Raw genomic sequence first — 17,868 nt, 5'->3', positions numbered from 1 at the left:
TATTAACCAGGATGAAACCAAAGATCGTTCTGAGTTGTACTTTGTGTTTAAAATTTACAGGCCTGGTTTACTTGTCCTTTAATAACACAGCTGCTGTAGTTGTGATAAACTAGGCCCCTTCTGACCCAGGAAAAGAATGCTCATAGAGAAAAAAAAGAGAAGAAAGTTCTACAGTGCCATGGAAAGGATCCAGTAAATGTTTAAGGCATATTGTTGTAAACCTTATGCTTGCCTTTTTTTTTTTCCTCTTTTTCCTTCAAGATAAATGGAGTTTGGTAGTGAGAAGAAGAAATGCATTTCAGTGTGTACAGCAGAGAAATTTAAAGTCTTTGGAGTTTTACAAGGACCAAGTGCTTCAATCCAGCTCCCAGAGCAGTGGAGGAAGATGAGTGCGTGGCACAGGCCTGCTTTTCCCTCTCCCAGCAAGTTTTCATGGCAGTGAGACCCAAGGTTGTGCAGCTCTGCTCCATCAGGGCTGGTCCTGAGCATGGGGAGGGGTGCAGGTTGCAGAGCCTGGGGGTGCACTCAGCCTTGGTACCGTGTAATCAGGATGGGCCAGGTTGTTCCTGGAAACTTTTGTGTTTCCCCAAGAACTCGTGGAGGTCCCTCCCAGCCTTTCTGTCCTAAAGCTGTTCAGTGACTGCCTGGCAGTTTGTGCTTTGCTGGAAGGCAGCTGTGGGCTGTGACACCACGGGACAGGGTGGCAGCTCCTCCAGCCCTAGGCCTGCCAGAAAAGAGGAGATCCCACTATTCCAGATCCCTCTGATTACTGCTCTGTTGACTACACTGTAGAGGTAGTGCTCAGAAAATACACATGGCACCCACTCCAGCTTGGAAAAAGGCTTCTCAAACAATTTCCATGTCAAGTCCCTAAAAATTCCATTACTAGAAGTGGAAATGAGGACAGGTTTCCTCACCAAAGGACAGATTTCAATGGATGTGAATGTGGTGTTTTGTCTTTTGAACCCATCAGAACGTGCTGTGGTAAAAGAGGAATATTCCTGCATCTTCCCGAGCAGGAGCAACATGAATGTGTCAAGTCTCCTACAACCTCCTGGGATCATCAGCCTGTTCAGGAAGTGTTGAATGTTACAATCAAGTACTTTATTTATAGGAGGCTCGGCTTAATTTTTATTCCAGTGTTTCATTGCTGCAAGGTACTCAGGAAGATGCAGCTTGATTTGCTATAGCTTTATTCACACAGAACAAAACCCCCTGGGAAATGCTCCTCTGACTCTTTGTGCAAACCCTGCCTACTTCTGACCCCAGAGGCACTGGGAAAGGAGGCTCTACACTGATGTCCCAGCTGGAGGAGTAGAGCATTTCTGCTGAAACAACCTCTGAGGAATATGGGAGGTCTAATGAGCTCTACTGTGCAATCTGAGCAGAGATTTGGGGTAAAACCCACGGTTACAGTGCTGACAGGGTAAGGAACTCTGAAAACTTGCTTGTTCTTGACAGCAGCAGGTCTAAACATCAGGCCTGAATTACACCCTGGTGTTTAAACAATGGCTTGGAGGGCCAGGTAAATCCACCACCAACTGTTTTCTGCTTTTTTTTTATAGCTATGGCTTGTAAAATTTTTCTTTTGGCTTTAAAAAAAATTATTTCCTGTAAAAAGAGCTATTGATCTCCTCATCTTTATAATCTTCTGTGCAGTACTCTGTTCTCTGCCCCCTCATCTGTGATGAAAACCAATACTAGTAAACATCTGGTCATAAAACAGTTTCCAAAGGCTTCTTTGGTTATCCCACCCTGAGGAGTCCTCCTCTGCTAACTCTAAGGCCTTTTTCCAAACTGCCTCCAAAAATGACATCCACACAGCAAGGCATGTTGAGGGCTGTGGAATATCATCCTATTCCAGATTTGAAATTTCTACTGAAGAGCCTCAGCTTCTTTTAGCCACTGAGGTGGTTTCAGCTTGATGTGACAAAGACATGTTTAAGAACTTTTCCTCCTTGCTGGGTATCCTTTGAGGAGTTTTTTCCTTTAGTGAAAAAAAAGGTTTTAAATGTGTTGGAGACTTTGCCTCCTGTTCCATTTTGTAAAAGAAGGCTGGGCATAATTAAATACATAATTAACTTTGACACTGTTGATATGTAGTTAAAACTTAATATGTAGGTGAACAGTTGTATATCCAACTCTGCACTCCCCCTTAGAAACAAAGGGCTCATCTGCCTTTAAAATGTGTGTGTGCAGGAGTGGAGAGCAGTGACCCAGCTCTGTGAGCAGGGCAGCTGTTTGCATGGAATCACAGGATGGTTTGGGCTGGAAAGGACCTTAAAGCTCATCCTGTGACATGGGCAGGGACACCTCCCACTAGAACAGGTTGCTCCAACCTGGCCTTGAAGAAGTTTTGCCTTATTGAGTCTTCACTCTGCTCCTTGGCTTCTTGAAACCCAGAGTCACCCCTCTAAAATTCCCCACTGCATCAGGCCTGGGCTGCATTTCTACATATTTTGACATCCAGACCTGCAAACACGAAGCCATGCACACATAGAGCTAGTCTAACACATTTGTTAGCAGTGTTCAAACCCACAGTGTTTCCCAGTGAGAGGGTCACCTGTTCAGCATTTATCTCCCTCTGTACTACTCTGTGCATTTCAGATTTAAATTGTCTTAAGCAAAAATTGCCACTTAAAGGGTAGGGCTTTGATTTCTCCCTGCCAGAAAAAAGTATCTGTCGGTTATTTTCAATAGTCTGTGGGTATTCCATGATTGTTAAGCTCAGATATTTGCGTGGCTTCAAAGCAACACCTCCTGGCAAGCCGTGGTATTGCTTGTGCAGGGAGAGACCTTCCTGTTGGGATGGTACAAGACAAAACAAATCTGCGGAGGGGTAGAATCATGGAATGGTTTGGGTTGGAAGGGACCTTAGAGCCCATCCAGTCCCACCCCCTGCCATGGGCAGGGACACCTTCCACTAGCCCAGGTTGCTCCAAGCCCTGTCCAACCTGGCCTGGGACACTTCCAGCGATGGGGCAGCCACAGCTTCTCTGGGAAAGCTGTTCCCAGACTACCAGTGACCTGCAGCAAACCTCCCTTGTGTTTTAGTGTGCAAATCACAGCGTGATGGACGTGGCTGTCACAGCTCCCACTGGGGGAGAAATGAAAGTGGGGAGTGTGATCCAGGATTCTTTAAAATAGTGCTGCCATACAGGTGTTGCTGCCTTTTTTATTTCTCTGTGTGTGTGTGTGTGTTCATACCACAGGTGCTGCTTTACAGTGGATGATATCACCAAAAGCAATGCAGCACTTTATCCAAAAAAGGCAAAGGATGCTTGCTGTCATCCCTATAAATGGTAACATGGATGTCAGTGTTCATCTTTGCCCTTTTAATTTACTCCATTTTCCCTATCCCACCGTCAAACTGACTGGCAGGAAACAGGGAAATGCAGAGCCATTTCAGAAAGCTTTCCTAGTGCTCCAAGTATCCCATTCCCAAACAGCGTGGGTGTCCCTAGGAGCAAGCTGAAACACTACGGGAGGCATGGAAACACCCCAGGACAAAGACCACGGGGACAGTCCCTCACTCACAGCATTCACGAGTGGCTCACGGTGCTGTTGTGCTGCTCTGGCATTGCCACGGGGCTATCCAACCCTCTGGAATAACGCGAGGAGTCAGGAACGAAGAACACAAGCCGAGGGATACAGAAGACTGAGGTGCAACATAAATGTTCATACAAGGAATAAAAGCGACACGAGTCACTGTAGAGGGACGTTTCTTGGAGGAGATGGTAACAGTGTCAATGAGGGCGATAAAAAGATACATGTAATCAATAAATCTTTCTGCTCTCCGTTCCAGAGTTGTCGATGTAGCACTGAAGAAACTCTTCTGTGTCCGGCGGTAAAGTACAATGTTAAAAGCATATGCCAAAGCCTTCGCGTCCTAATATTCAGTTTGGCCCGGGAGGCGGTGTTTTAACTCATCCCCAGCGTCCTGGCCGGTAATCTCAGACTGTGGGGGCTGCTGTCACTGAGCCCTTGGAAACGGGGGGACCCGACCGGGACCGGCCCCTCACGAGTTCCCGCCCAAACACCGCCCGCGCGCGCCCACAGGCCCCGCCCACCGCCCCTCAGTCCACAACCCTGGCTCCCTCAGACCCCGCCTATCGCCCAGCAGGCCCCGCCCAAAGCAGCGCCCATCAGACCACGCCCACTCCGCAGTAGATCCCGCCCACTCACCATCTCAGACCTCGCCCACGCCCCTCCTCAGACCCCGCCCCCTCAGACTCCGCCCGCCCTCTCCCTTCAGACCTCGCCCACTGTGCTTCAGACCGTGCCCGCGTCCCCTCAGACCCCCCCGCGTCCCCTCAGACCCCCCTCCGCCCCCTCAGACCTCTCCCGCGCTCTCTCAGAGCCCGCCCACCCCCCGTCAGACCCCGCCCACGTATCTCAGACGACACCCACGCCACTTCAGACTCCGCCCGCGCTCTCCATTCAGGCCTCGCCCATGGCGACTCAAACCCCGCCCACTCTCACTCAGACCTCGCCCTTATCCCTTCAAACCCCGTCCACTCACCCTTAGACCCCGCCCACACACCATCAGACCCCGCCCATGCCCCTCAGACCGTCCCCACACCCCATTCAGCCCCGCCCACTCTAGTTCAGACCACGCCCACAACCCATTCAGCCCCGCCTGCGCTGGTTCAGACCACGCCCAGGCTCCTCACTCAGGCCCCGCCCACCGCCTTTAAAGGCCGCCCGCAGCCGGCGCCGTGCCGGAGGTGACGTGTGCGGGAGCGCGCGGGGCGGAGCGGCTGCGCCGGCGGGGACGCGGCTAACGGGGGTGAGCGGGGTACGGGGGGGCTTAGGGTACGGGGTGCCGGGGGGGCTTAGGGTAGGGGGTGCTCGGTTAACGCGGCGCTCCGGGTATTGCGGTGCTCAGGGGTGTCGGCGTGCCTGGGTTACGGGGTGCTCGGTTAATGTGATGCTCAGGTATTGAAGTGCCCGGGTATTGGGATGCTCAGAGTTATCGGGGTGCTCGGGGTATCGGGGTGCTCGGGGTATCGGGGTGCTCGGGGTATCGGGGTGCTCGGTCACCGCGGCGCTCAGGGCGCGGTGCTCGCCCCGGTGCTCCCCGGTGCGTCCTCTCCATTGCCCTGGCTGAGCCGGGAATTGCCCGCTCCTGTTTTCAGGCGCGGGGCTCCCGCGCTTGTGTGTTAGATACGTAAAAAAAAAAAGGACTTTTTTCCTCATTTTAAAGAGCAGCCGGAGTTGCTCCCGTGGCACCGCCGAGGTGCGGGAGATGCCTCTTTCGAGGCGGGTGAACAGTCACGTTATCTCCGCTGCCCGGGCAGGAGGAAGCGTCGGAGTCAATCTCCAGGCGGAACCTGGAGCAGATCCCGGCGGAGATAAACCTGTGCTGTCTGTCCTAATCCCGTCTGAGCAAAACGGCCCGGGGGCTGTTGACAACAACAAAAATCAGTGCGGGCTTCTGTGGCTTTGTGCCCTGCTCGGTAAAATAATAATAAGTGTAGGAATTTTGATGCTCCTCTCACCTGGCAGCAGTTTGGGAGGGTGGAAGGGATGGATTTAGCGGATGTTTCACTTGGAGTATCTGGTTTAGCCCAGAGAAGTGCAGCACTTGAATTGGTGAGCAAAGGCAGGGACTGGAGTAACAGGAAAGGGGGAATGACTTCAAACTGACAGAGATTTAGATTGGATTTTAGGGGGAAATCTTTCCCTGGGAGGCTGGGGAGGCTCTGGCACAGGTTGCCCAGAGAAGCTGTGGCTGCCCCATCCCTGGAAGTGTCCAAGGCCAGGTTGGATGGGGCTTGGAGCAACCTGGGCTAGTGGAAGGTGTCCCTGCCCATGGCAGGGGTGGGACTGGATGATCTTTAAGGTCTGTTCCAACACAAACAATTCCATGATTCTGTGGCAACCTTCTTGTAGGGAAGGGCACTTCTCAGGGCAGAATCTCATACCTCTACCTTATTTTTGCTAAGTGGATGGAGGTGGCTGTAAGTAACACTTTCAGGCTTAGTGCAAAGAAAATAAGACCTTCTGAGAAAACAGATAAAAACCTGCCTCCTTTCTTATTTGAGCTTTGTGGGGGTTTTGCTGCTGGAAACTGCTGAGGCCTCGCTTGCAGTTGTTGTTCTTTTATCCTGTAGTTTTACTAGTTCAGTGATAGAATGATCTTAACATACTGATCTCATTCTCAAAGCAGAGCAAAAAAATCAAGGTAAATACTTTCTGCATTCACTCCGGGATGGATTTGAGTCCTGATTTGATTTTCCGAGGAGGCATTAGAGCTGTGAAAACTTGCATTTTTCGTGGTAACTGTATGTATCAGGAAATGTAGAATTTCAGGAGCAGGTTTAATATTATATTACTCTGGAAAAGTGGGGCCCTGTGCACCTCTTTTCCAGCCCTCTGCTTGTCTATTTTCCTTAGTTCTCATGGACAGGAGTAAGTGGTTGTGTGGTGGGCTGGATTCACCTCCCAATTAGCACCATGTGGAAATGGAATCCGTGGAGCTGTGTCTGTTCCTGGGCTGGTGCATCCAGCACGTCTGCCCATCAGGCAGTTCAGGGATCAAAATCACTTAAGCTGCTCCTGAAAGTGTTCCCTGAGGCTGCACTTCCCTGGACAGGCCTGGTGTTTGTGGTTTGGCTCTTTGGTGATGTTACTTTGTTGTTTTATTTCGGAGTTTTTTGGATGAGAGCTGTGCACTACTGTCTATCTCCCTATTTCCTAAAGTGGCCCATACCCTCAGCCCCCTCCCTCCACTTTTTCACTGTAGAAATACTTCTCTTTTGTTTCCTGAAAAAAAATTCACCTTTGGGTGGTGACCAAACTGGTGCCTTTGAAGCATTAGAAATGTAGAACTGGAGAATTTTTATCATTTTACCTGTGGTGGTGATCACCAATAACTCCACTGGAATCACTGCTAAAGCAGATGCTCGTGTTTAGAGAACAAAAACAGTATTTGCTAAACGTAGAGATGGGAGTGCTAACAATAAATAAAGAAATCACATTTAGACACAGAGAACAGGTGGATGAAGAATTGAAACAGATGTAGGAAACAAGAAATTACTCTCAGTTGCTCGGTTTTGGTCTGAACTGTATTTTAACAGCTGTTTCTCACATCAGAAGGATCTCTGTCCAAAAAGATGATAAAAGATGAGACTACTGGCAAAAATTACATCAGATGCATGCAGAGAATGTTTGTTGAATATAAACAATTTGGCCACCTTCACCAAGGCTAAGAACAATTAACTGAAAAAAAAAATCACTGTTTACTGTGTTATTTTAAAGTCTGTGTTGGTACAGCAGCTCACAGATTTTACTCAGGTGTTTTGTGGAGAATAAATGCATCTCCTGGTAGCGTCCAAGAGTTTTATATAAGCCTTTGTGACATAGTTTGATGACTTAATTGCACTGTTAAAATACTGCTTCTGGAGCAAGTGCTGAATTTCCAGACCTTGGTGTGGTTTACTTTTAAATGCTTTTTGCAGTGGGGCTCCTGACCCTGCCTTGAATCATCTCTGCAGTTTACAGGTGCCATTGTTTAGGCTCATTTCATGGAAATATTTTCTTTTAGGTCCCTTATTAGAATTATTAAAGCTGAATCTAACTACTGTCTCTATAGAATTTACCTTCATAACTTGTGATGGAGAAGACAACTTGCTTTTATAATTTTTTTTGGTAGAAATGACAGTATAAGCTTTAATAAGCTCCTATATCCAATATTCCAGGTGGGTCTCAGCAGTGCAGCGCTCCAGTTAAATATTGACTTGCTGTGTAGGACTTTGGTCTTGGGTAATCCTTGCTGAAATTGCAGCCAGGAGAAAGGTATTGTGGCAAATATAATCACTTAACATCACCCTCTACCAAACTAGAGCCAGTCTGGATGTGGGGAATGGTCCCAGAAGAGGCTCCCAGGGCTGGGAGTCTCTGCTGGGTGATGTGAATGGATAACCACGTTTGTACCTGGCCATGGGGACAGTCCTTGTCTGTCTCTCTGTAGTGAAATAACTAGAATTTGGGGTCTCATTGTCGGTGCCAAGCCTGGTGGTCCTTTCTAATCTTGCCCTTATTCATCCTGGTGCCTCTGGCTGGCAGGAGTGGTGTGTGCCAGGAGCCCAGCTGGCAGGAGGTCTCGGCTCTGGGACTGTGCCTCCCACCACAGAAGGCTCTTTGTGCCTTATGGACACGTGATCCCCTGAAAAAAATAAACATTTCTCGTTCTTGCAGAGATTTGCTTTCAGATATGAACTAAGCATAACTGTTTCAGCGTTTCCAGCCTGCTCCATCCCTCTCTCCTTGCTGCTGTAAGCTTTCTTGCAAGGGTCTGAAATCTGCTCGCTGAACTTCATTGCAAATAGAATCCCTCTGGAACTGAGAAGATAAATTTTGTTCAGGATGTGGTGTGTAGCATTTTTGACTGCTTTGCTGTGGGGAGCAACACAGAGCCATATATTCAAAAAAACTTTCTTTTTTTCCAGCTAAGAGGCTTTGTGCATGGGAGGCACCTTATAGACTTTCTTATTTGCTTGTAGGGAACAGGAATTTCAAACTAATCAGAAGGTTGGTAACAAAAAGAAAAAAAAAACAAGCACAAAGTAATCTATAGTGCTTTAGGCAAAGGAATTTCTGCATCCTTTAACAGTAAAAATATTTTGAGCTGTTTTCATGTGGGGGAATAAGTTATTTTATATCTTGAAGTCGTCTTTTTCCTGTCAGAATCTGGTTCTAGGAAGATTTTTCTCCTGTGTTACTGGAAGAAGGTTGGGTATGTCATGTGTCAACTTTGTTTGCTATAAACTGAGGTTTCAATGGAAGAAACCTTTTGTTTTCGATTCAGGATTGGGTTGATGAATCCTGTTTTTAACTTCTTATCTTTGAAACTGTTTCCTTAAGTGTGATGGGTGTGAATCGAAGAACCTGTAGAGGAAAAAGTGGCTCAAGTTTTTAGCATTCCTGTAATTTTTCCGCTCTGTGAGTGCTGTGTTGTGGTGTGACTCACTTTCAGGTGTGTGTCACAGATGTGTGGCTGCTTGGTGTGACTGAGGTCAAGATTTAGGCTGAGCTCCAGATGGTGGCCAGAGGATTACTTGAGGGCTAATTACAAGAGTTCTTTGTCTAAGTCTGAATAGTTACATCACAAAGATTCTTCTTTAATGATTCACCAGGCAATTTAGTTGGGATAAACACCACAACTTTTTCACTTTCTGATTAAGTGTTTTTCCTTTTGGCTCGTGTTGAGCTGTACCCCAGCACTTGCAGGCTGTTTTAATGGGCATTCACTTCCTGACTCTGACAATGGGATCTCTGGCATCTCTGAACTCTGGATAACTCTTTTTCTCTACATGTGTGGCCTACATTTCTCCCTGCATCCATCTACAGAGCAAGGGAACTGCTGTGGTGGGAGCTGTGAACAGAGGCCCCTGCCTGTGGTTTACTCAGGCATAGGCTGCCTTGAGTTAGCAAAGCTATTTTTGGGGTTCCCTCAGGGAGAAGGTGGTCAGGGCATTCAGCCTTGCAGCTGAGCAGAGTCAGCTTTGGTGTCACTGTGCTGGGTCAGCTGGTGGTGGTGGTTCTGTCAGAGGGGATCCCAAGGGGGTGTTAGTGAGGTCACCCGACAGCTAACTGCTGAGAAAACATTCATTTTGTTCTCTTAGTTTGTTATTGTTGCCAGGAAACACCTTGTGCACATTTCAGAGACTTGTAAGTTGTGGCTGCTCCTATCTTAGCTCAACAGATTTGCCCTGTGACTCCTGGATAAAGGTCAACATCCTCAGCATCCACATCTCCGGATCACAGTGCCAGCCTGTCTTGTCAGGATGCATTGTCACTCTCCTGGAGGGTGCCTGGTGCTGTGGCCACTACAGTTGTGGCCTTTGGTCTGTGGCAGGATGGCTCAGTGCTAAAGGGGATGGAATTTCCTCTCCATTTTATCCTTCCCTCTTTCTACACTGCTCAGGTATCTCTCAAGGAGGAGTTTCCCACTCATGCTGTGTATCCAGTGCTGGTGGATTCTGGGGAAGCCAGACCTCAACCCAGCCCAGCCCCTCAGTGCTGGTGGAGGAAACGGTGCTGGGGTCTCTTGCTGGGGGTGTCTGGGCCTCAGGGATGCCTTAGTTTTCATAGAATCATTTGTTTTCTACCTGTTTTTCCTTGTAACAGCCTGAAGTTCACCATGTTGCTCAGTGGCATCAGGACACTCCTTTGGGAATGAGCATGTTTAAATGTTGCTTTAGCAATAGGACTGCTGGAAGGACTCCTCTTTTCCTGGGTGCAGTCAGTGTGTCATACACCTGACACAGAGTACTGTGACCTTCCTGGTTCCCTTAGAAACAGAGCACTCCCTTAATGGGTTATTTATATTCCTCGAGGTGCAATGTCCTGTGGTCTGGATGTACTTTCCTGTCTCTAGGGGGAGGAAATACTGGTGCTGCTTCACTGATTTGGGGTGTTCTCCTGGCTAGAGCCTCCTCCTGCAGCCTGATGGGCAGAGAAAGGTGCTGGCTGTAAGATACAGGTATTATTTTTGTGTGCAGTCATCCATTGCCTGTTCCTGGGGGCAGGAGCTCTCTGGGGAGAGACGATCCAAGCTGTTGATAGGCTCTGTTTAGTGCAGTCAAGTTGAGGAGCTCAGTAGGCTGGCCACTGAGGGCAGACCTGGAGAGAAGCCTTCTAGCACTTGGAGCCTTAGGGAATGTTTGCACAGTCATTTTTCCTCCTGTGTCTGGGGCCAGAATATACAACCTGCAACAGAAAGTCATCATGACGTGTCTTAAGAGACGGAAAGGATTTGTCTGGGTTTTCCTTTGCTTTGTTAGGCAATAGCTGGCCTGGGGACCAGCACTGTGAGCTGGCTGCTTTCCTGGGGGTTCTGAACACCCTGAAGCAGCCAAGGTAATTCCCCAGAATCCAGGTGTGAGATTTGGTCAGTGCCATCTTCAGAACCCAGATTGTTGTGAAGTCTCTTTGCCTTCTTTTCCAACAGGAAGTATCGGTTCTCTTTCGAGAAGTGTAAATCTGAGCCCAGGTGTCCTGGTTGGTGGAGTGGGAGGCTGTTGTACGTCTGACCTCAGACTGCAGGCTGCTCAAGGGTTTACCACACGTGACACCTGGTGTTGCATCAGATGATTGATGGGGGATTTTGTTGATTCCCTCCCGGCCAAGGCATCCTTGAACCTTCTATTTTGAGAGATCCATATGGTTGCAGGACTGAAAGAAAACCCTAACTTCAGGTTTGTGCTGTGTCTCGTGGGCTGGTGCTGGGAAGCTCTTGACAATTACAAGAGCCCTCTCTTCTCCAGTGTGTACCAGGAAAGGTGGTAATAAAGAACCTGCTCAGCCTCGTTGTGCTCAAGGAGCTCAGTGTTTTCTTTGGAGGTGACAGGGCTTCATACTCCTTCGTTTCCCTTCTTCCCTGCTAAGTCATGCTATTTTCAAGTTGCTCCCTAGGATTTCATTTCAATCTTTTTGCTGAAACCTCACATCTCCAGGACAGAGGTGCTAGACCACACTTGTATGTTGAGAGAGGACTTTCCCCCCCCCCATAATTGGAGGATTAAATCATCCAGTCATTCTTTGAAGCTACTACTGAGAGAGCAAGACTATTGCCAGAGTGACTTGGAGGTACATTAGAGACTCTTAGGAGCTTGTTTATGCTCTGTGTGATGAGAGGTATTCCTTGTCCTCCTTTCCCCCGGGCTAGCTCAGATTATGCTGATAGCATTAGTGAAGAACACTTCCAAGTCTGATGTCACTCTACTGCAAAAACCTGGAGGTTTGTTGAGACACTCACCAAGCACAGGGACTTTGCAGAGTCATCCAGGAATGAAACTGCACTTTGTGGGGCAAAGTGTACTGAGATTGCTGCTTGCAGGGAGGACTCTGACACTTGTTTTGAGAGAGCTGTGAGAGGGAGCTCCAAGCAGAGCTCTACACACACACTGTGCATGTGTGAAGTTACCTGACAGTTCAAGAGAGGTGCCTTTAAGCACTTTAATCTGTATTGTCTGTTTGACACTCTACTCCTCTTTTTGTAGTTCTTTCAAACTCTATCAGCAAATTGAAAGGACTGAGTTTGGGATATATGCAAGACCTCCATGCCTGTGAGCCTGCAAAGGGTTGTAAGACTTGCCCTGTGGATATTCCTGAAGGGGGAAAAAGTTCTTGGGGACACTTTGCATCTCAAGCAGTGAAGTGTGTGAAAGTGGAAATGGACAGTAATTAATAATACCAAGCTGTAATTATTGGGAAGGAGGTGTCTTTTCCTGGCTGGTGAGGACCTTGAGAGTGTGACCTGAGTAATCTGAAGGAGTTGGAGCCTTGAGCAGCTTTGTGACTCTTTCACAGACGCTTCCAAAAGGACGCAGCATTGATAACGGGAACTGCGGGATGTACTGGGTTGAAATTTTATCTGCCTGAGTAGCTGCTAGTCCAATTCCATTAATGTTTGCATATTTAATAAACTTTTAATGCTGGATTTTAATGAGTTGGCAGTTATCTCTGAACACCCAGCAGCAGCAGTCACAGAGTCTAGGTGGCTCTCAAATGCAGATTTCCCTCGCTTAGAAGACATGTGGCTTTTCCTTGGGCAGTCAGCACTTGACAGGCTATGGAATGCTTTGATTTGGTTTGTATTGATGTACATCAACAGTGAATTCTTAATTTGGATGGAGCCCTAGGGTTAAGTTTTTTGGGGAGGAATCTTTTTAAAAAGCCAGATGTAAGAGAACATGACCTTGGTTAATCTCGTAACGCACCACTGATCTACTTGGGATGTTTCTTGCTAGTGATCTAATTATTTTGGCTGCAAAATGGGACTGCCAGGGAAATTGCTTCTAATGTGGCATTTGCTCTTACACACTCCCAGTGCTTTTGCTTTGCCTTTTGTTTTTTTTTTTTTCCCGAATTTATATCAAACTCTTCCTAATCCCAGGCAGGCTAAGAAGTGCCCTGGCTGTGCTGCACAGTTGGAACCAAGTGTCTCTGAGGTTAAGGAAGGTAATCAATCATCAAGGCAAAATTCAGCAAGAAGTTCATGTTTGGGCTTTTGAGATAAACCTAAGTGTAGTTAATATGTCAGTATGTCAAATGTAGCAGGCAAGGTGAAAAGGGACTTTTGATAGCACAGTGTAATTCTCAGTTCTGGCACCAGTATGACTTTTATTAAGTCCCCTGCCCATTCCCAACCTTTAGGATGAATTCTCAATATGCTGCTGTAATGTAGATGGCAGATGTGTAAGCTGTGAGGGTAGCAGGAAATAATTCCTTACAGCCTTCTCTGAGATAAGACAACAGTATTTCAGTGGCTGGACCCATCAGATGGGTTTCAGGTGACCTTTCAGTGGGCCTGGTAAAAAGCAGGAAAAATCTAATGTTTATCTGAGCCATAGTTTAAATTGATGTTCTTTTTATATCTCCAGAGCACCAGTTTGGGAGGAAGAGCAAAGAGACTTAAGGACAAAAACTGATGGACCATTACATCTTCCAAAATGAGCCTACTCACACTTTTCTCCAGGAAAATAACATGTCTTGAAGGTGAGTAGGTTTTCTATGTGACAGATGAGCTGTGTGATGTCTTGGGCCTTGACCATCAGTATTCCCAAAGACAGATCCATCCTCATTTCAGCTTAGCCTGACACTGCCTCTCTGGGCTGGCACAGCCCATGGAAATGTGCTTGTGAAAAGATGTATTTTATTACTGGGAGAAGTATGGAGGAAGTAGGGAATATTTTCCACCATACCAGTGAATTATTATTACTGGTAATTTGGAAACCCTTAAAAAAGCTGGAATGCTTAGTGAAAGAGGTGAGCCATTGGGAACATGGGTATTTTTTGGTGAGTGGAGAAAATGCAGGTGCTTTATTTGCAGGATGAGAAAGTTAAGTTTGTAAGGCAAACTTCAGTTTAGTTTGGTGAATGTATTAAATTGCACAAGGCATTTTCAAGTGCTGTTCCAGTTGTACCTCAGATGATGTTTTCAGTGTTCAGAAGAGCTGAAGAAGAGTGCTTGTTATCAAAGATGATAAAGTAATTTCCCCAAAGTGAGGAACATAATGCTTGAATGAAATTAAATCAAAATTGTATTTTGTAGAGGTTGTGGTATCTCTTATGTTATTTTTGTACTCAGCCCCTTAGGGCTGTAGGCAGTGACCGTGCAGTTTTGTTTTAAAATCCTTTAATAACAGAAATCAAAATGGGAAATGTTACGTAAGTCCTGCGCTCAACATTGAAATAAAACCAGGGTTTCTGAGACAGTTAAGGTTTAAAATATCTTGGTTTAGACTTTACTCTCACTTTAATAAATAATGTATAAGAGGAAGCCATGTAAGCCTAAATTTGCCTGCTTGGCAGTTATAATTCTGATGTTTTAATTAGGCTAATAAATTTGCTTTTCTGTTGGTTACTTTATTGATAACTATTTTTTCTATGTTTTGGTATGAACCAAGTAGTAGCTGTGGACTCAGAGATAATAGTGGAGAGTAAGTGGTGAAACGTGGGTGGCTGTCAGTTGTCATTCTGTCTGCACAGGAATTGCCCTAAAATGTTCAGCCTTGGTGTCACAGGCCTTTTGTGCATAAATGCTTTTCTGGGTGAGGAAAAAGGCCTGGCAGAAATTCAACCTGAACTTTTTTCCTGTGGTTTTGCAGATTTGCAGCTGTGTCTCACTAGTTATGTGAGTTTCTTAAATATCTGTATATTTGGTAGCACTGAGAGCCTCTCAGGAGTGTAGGACTTGACAGAGGGGTGAGGAGATGCAGTGTTAGAGGACTTTACTACATGAGGAAGAAACAGCTTGTGGCTGGAGAGGGAAATATTCACAATCACTGGTGCTCTCTGGTGTCTGGTATAATCTGCACAGCTCTGCATAAAAGGATGGAAAACTGAAAGCCCCAAAGTAAAAGGTGTTAGCAAGTTCTAAAATGCTCTCTTATATTGACTGTTGTTTTCCAAGTGTCCTCTTCAGATGTTATCAGTGAACCTCTGGCCTAAAGAATCTGGAAAACTAGGGAATCTCACCTGGAAATATTTATTCTGGTGGAGTTTGTATTTTTCTGTTGTGTGGATGGACAGAAATATCTCCTCTTCCTTTTGCTCTCCTCCTCTTTCTTCTGCTTTCCCAGCCTGTGAAAAGTGCCACTTTAATCTGTGGAGAAAGACTGGGCAGCAGGGTGGAGAGAGAGAGAAGGGAAGAGTGAAAAGAGGATATTTTTTGCTGCTATAAGGCTTCTTTGTTCTCCGAGGTCAGGAGGAGCTGAGCTCCCAGTGACTTCATACGATCTTCTGTTACCTGTTCTCATAAGCCTGAAGGGGTGGATCCTCCTCTCTGTGAGTCACTAAGTAAATATCAGGCAGTGCTGGTATTCCTGATACTGCTCCGAGTACTTGTGCCTGTTTCTTGTGTGTTGTTTACTCGCTGTTTTCGTAGCTGCTATCACAGCCCAGCAGATTTTGTCAGCACAGGGGCTTCTCACGGTGTGCAGCTGGAGAGAGGCACCTGCCTCGGAGCCAGGAGCTGTTCCAGCCTTGTTCCAGCATGGATTTTCAGTGGGAGCTGGCAAATATTTGGAGATATTTCCAGTAAAACAGTCGATTCTGATCCTTGGCTCGTGATCAGGGGCAGCATTGTGGTTTGCCAGATGGCCCTTCGAGCTGGGTCTGGTGCCTGCTCCGGCTGCATCCCCCCGGCAGGGCAGGGCAGGGCAGGGCAGGAGGTGCCTGCCCGGGTCCCGCGGGAGCTCCGGAGCACGAACTGCCCAGGGCTGGCAGGAGCTGCAGCTCTCAGCAGTTCCTTCCTGCTGGGCTGGCTGTCAGCACAGCTGGGTGCTGCAGGCAGGGCTCAGAGCCCTGTGCCCCAGCAGCTGCTGCAGCTGGGGGTAGCTCAGGAATGATCATAGTTTGGGTTGGATGGGACCTTAAAGCTCATCCAGTTCCAAACCCCTGCCATGAGCAGGGATGCCACTCATTAGACCAGGCTGCTCCAAGCCCCATCCAGCCTGGCTTTGAACACTTCCAGGGCTGGGGCAGCCACAGCCTCTCTGGGCAGCACATGATGGGATGGTGGTGTCTCCTTGAGCAGATCTGAAGCTTCCATGAGGGGACAGGGGTCTTCAAGAGTTTGTGCTCACTGGGAAGCTCTGCTAGGGAGGGAATAAGGCATGTTATCCACTGGCCCACCCACATACCATAGGACTGGCTTCCAGTGTGCATGCATTCCAGTTTTGGATAACCACTTGGTTTTGCCCACAAGTCTGCATTTGTGTCCATTTTTTATGTGGATTAGACTGAATCAGTCTTCTGTTCTGTATGGAAGACCCTAGATAGGTGTAGATGTCCCTGGTGGCTTCTTTCCCTTGCTTGCCTGCCCCTGATATGTTGTCACTTGTGGCCTTATGGGGTTTGAAAATGTCTCAGTGTTTCTGGATAAAATTCTCATCTCATTAGGAGAAAAATGTGCCATCAATTTAACCCGAATCTGGACCAAATATGGACAGTTTGAACCTTGGGCAAAGACTCACAAATTGAATGATGCTGCCCACCCAGAATTGGTTGCCATCCTTATTTTCTCTGGGACAGGGAACACTTCAAGTGCTGGGTTTCTGGGACCATTTTGGGGGAGCTGACCAGGCCACTGGAGACTAGAGCTGTGAGGCAGAACTGGACCAACTTTTAATTACACCTTTGCTTTTACTGATACTGTCTTCAGGGCTTTGCTTATCCCTTTCTGCCAAGGGAAGCTCTCCCAGCCACCTCTAGAGACACTTGAAGTCCAGCTAATCCCGAGGTTCTCTCTTTCCTGGAGTTCCTGAGGGTTCCATGGTATGAACTGAAAGCCCAGTAGATGCAACTCAACTGTGATACAGGCAGTGTGAGCAGCCTGAGGCACAAATTCCTGGGGGAAGATCCATCTTATATCCAATGTTCCAGCAGTGGATTTGACAGCTTGGCTGCTGGATATATGTGGGCATTTTGGGATGTTTCAGTTGCTGTGTTGGGAACCATTTGTTTTGCTTCATCTGGATGTGAAATATTACCACTGTGGCCTGATAGGATCCACCTAATGGCACAGTGTACAATCAGCATCAGCCTGAGGTGAGCTCTTCACCCACTGCACTGTAATTAACTTGAGATGAACAAAACTTCAGGAATTCCTGCTCTGGGACCTTACTGTGCCAGGAGGAACCTCCAGTCCAGTTTTGTTAGAGAGTAAGTGTCCACACTAAAAGCCACTGCATGTTTTTCTTGTATTAAGATCTGCTATTAAGAAAATAATTTTTGCTAAGCAGAGCTGACATTTAGTTAAGGAAATAAACTGTAAAATCCACATTGGAGGGAAAAGGAGGTATCGCTTCAGATTCCTGTGGTGGTTTTTCCAGCTGGCAGAGTAAAACAGTTATATTTTCATGGTGTATTTTTCCTACATTTAAATATTGTGTTTGATTAAGTTCTGATCATGTATAACTTTTAGATACTGATTGGTATGATATGGGTGCAGCAATCAGTTAACTGTAGCTTTGCCAGGTGGCATTGCCTCTCTACATGTTGCCTTATCAATTAAGATATTGTTTCTCAAGCACATTGCACTTGCCATCTTGAAACAGACTTACATCTCTATTAAAATAACGTTTGCTCAGTGCTCCCAAGTAAAGGAGAAGTTTAATTTTACTGATAAAGGACCACAATCAACTTATAGTTAACTCATTTACCACTTGACTTGGTCTCCTTTCTCTGGTGCCTGAGCCTGTTATTTCGAATAGCTGTGTTTGGAAAGCTGCTCAGTTCTGTGTTCTGATGTCTGCTACCACAATTTATTTTTCCTTGAAATCTAACCACTCTGAGTTGATGCATCTTTTTTAATCTCAAGTTTAATCTCTGGTTTTCTCTTTTTAATTTACACAA

At 46.8% G+C, this 17,868-nt stretch overlaps 1 protein-coding gene across 3 annotated transcripts in view; it reads left to right on the top strand.

Annotated features, from left to right (window-relative positions):
• The first annotated feature begins 4,712 nt into the window (after positions 1-4,712).
• Positions 4,713-17,868, top strand: part of MAP3K13 (mitogen-activated protein kinase kinase kinase 13) — a 71,126-nt gene continuing 57,970 nt past the window's right edge. For all 3 annotated transcript variants that reach the window (XM_064666656.1, XM_064666655.1, XM_064666658.1), the window contains exons 1-2: positions 4,713-4,789; positions 13,392-13,506. The gene's annotated coding sequence lies outside the window, so the exon portion shown is untranslated. The remainder of the gene's footprint in view (positions 4,790-13,391; positions 13,507-17,868) is intronic.

This window comes from Pseudopipra pipra, chromosome 10 (assembly GCF_036250125.1).
Source record: "Pseudopipra pipra isolate bDixPip1 chromosome 10, bDixPip1.hap1, whole genome shotgun sequence".
Taxonomy (NCBI): Eukaryota; Metazoa; Chordata; class Aves; order Passeriformes; family Pipridae; genus Pseudopipra; species Pseudopipra pipra.
Note: the sequence above shows the minus strand (reverse complement) of the source record. Positions and strands in the feature narration are given on the sequence as shown.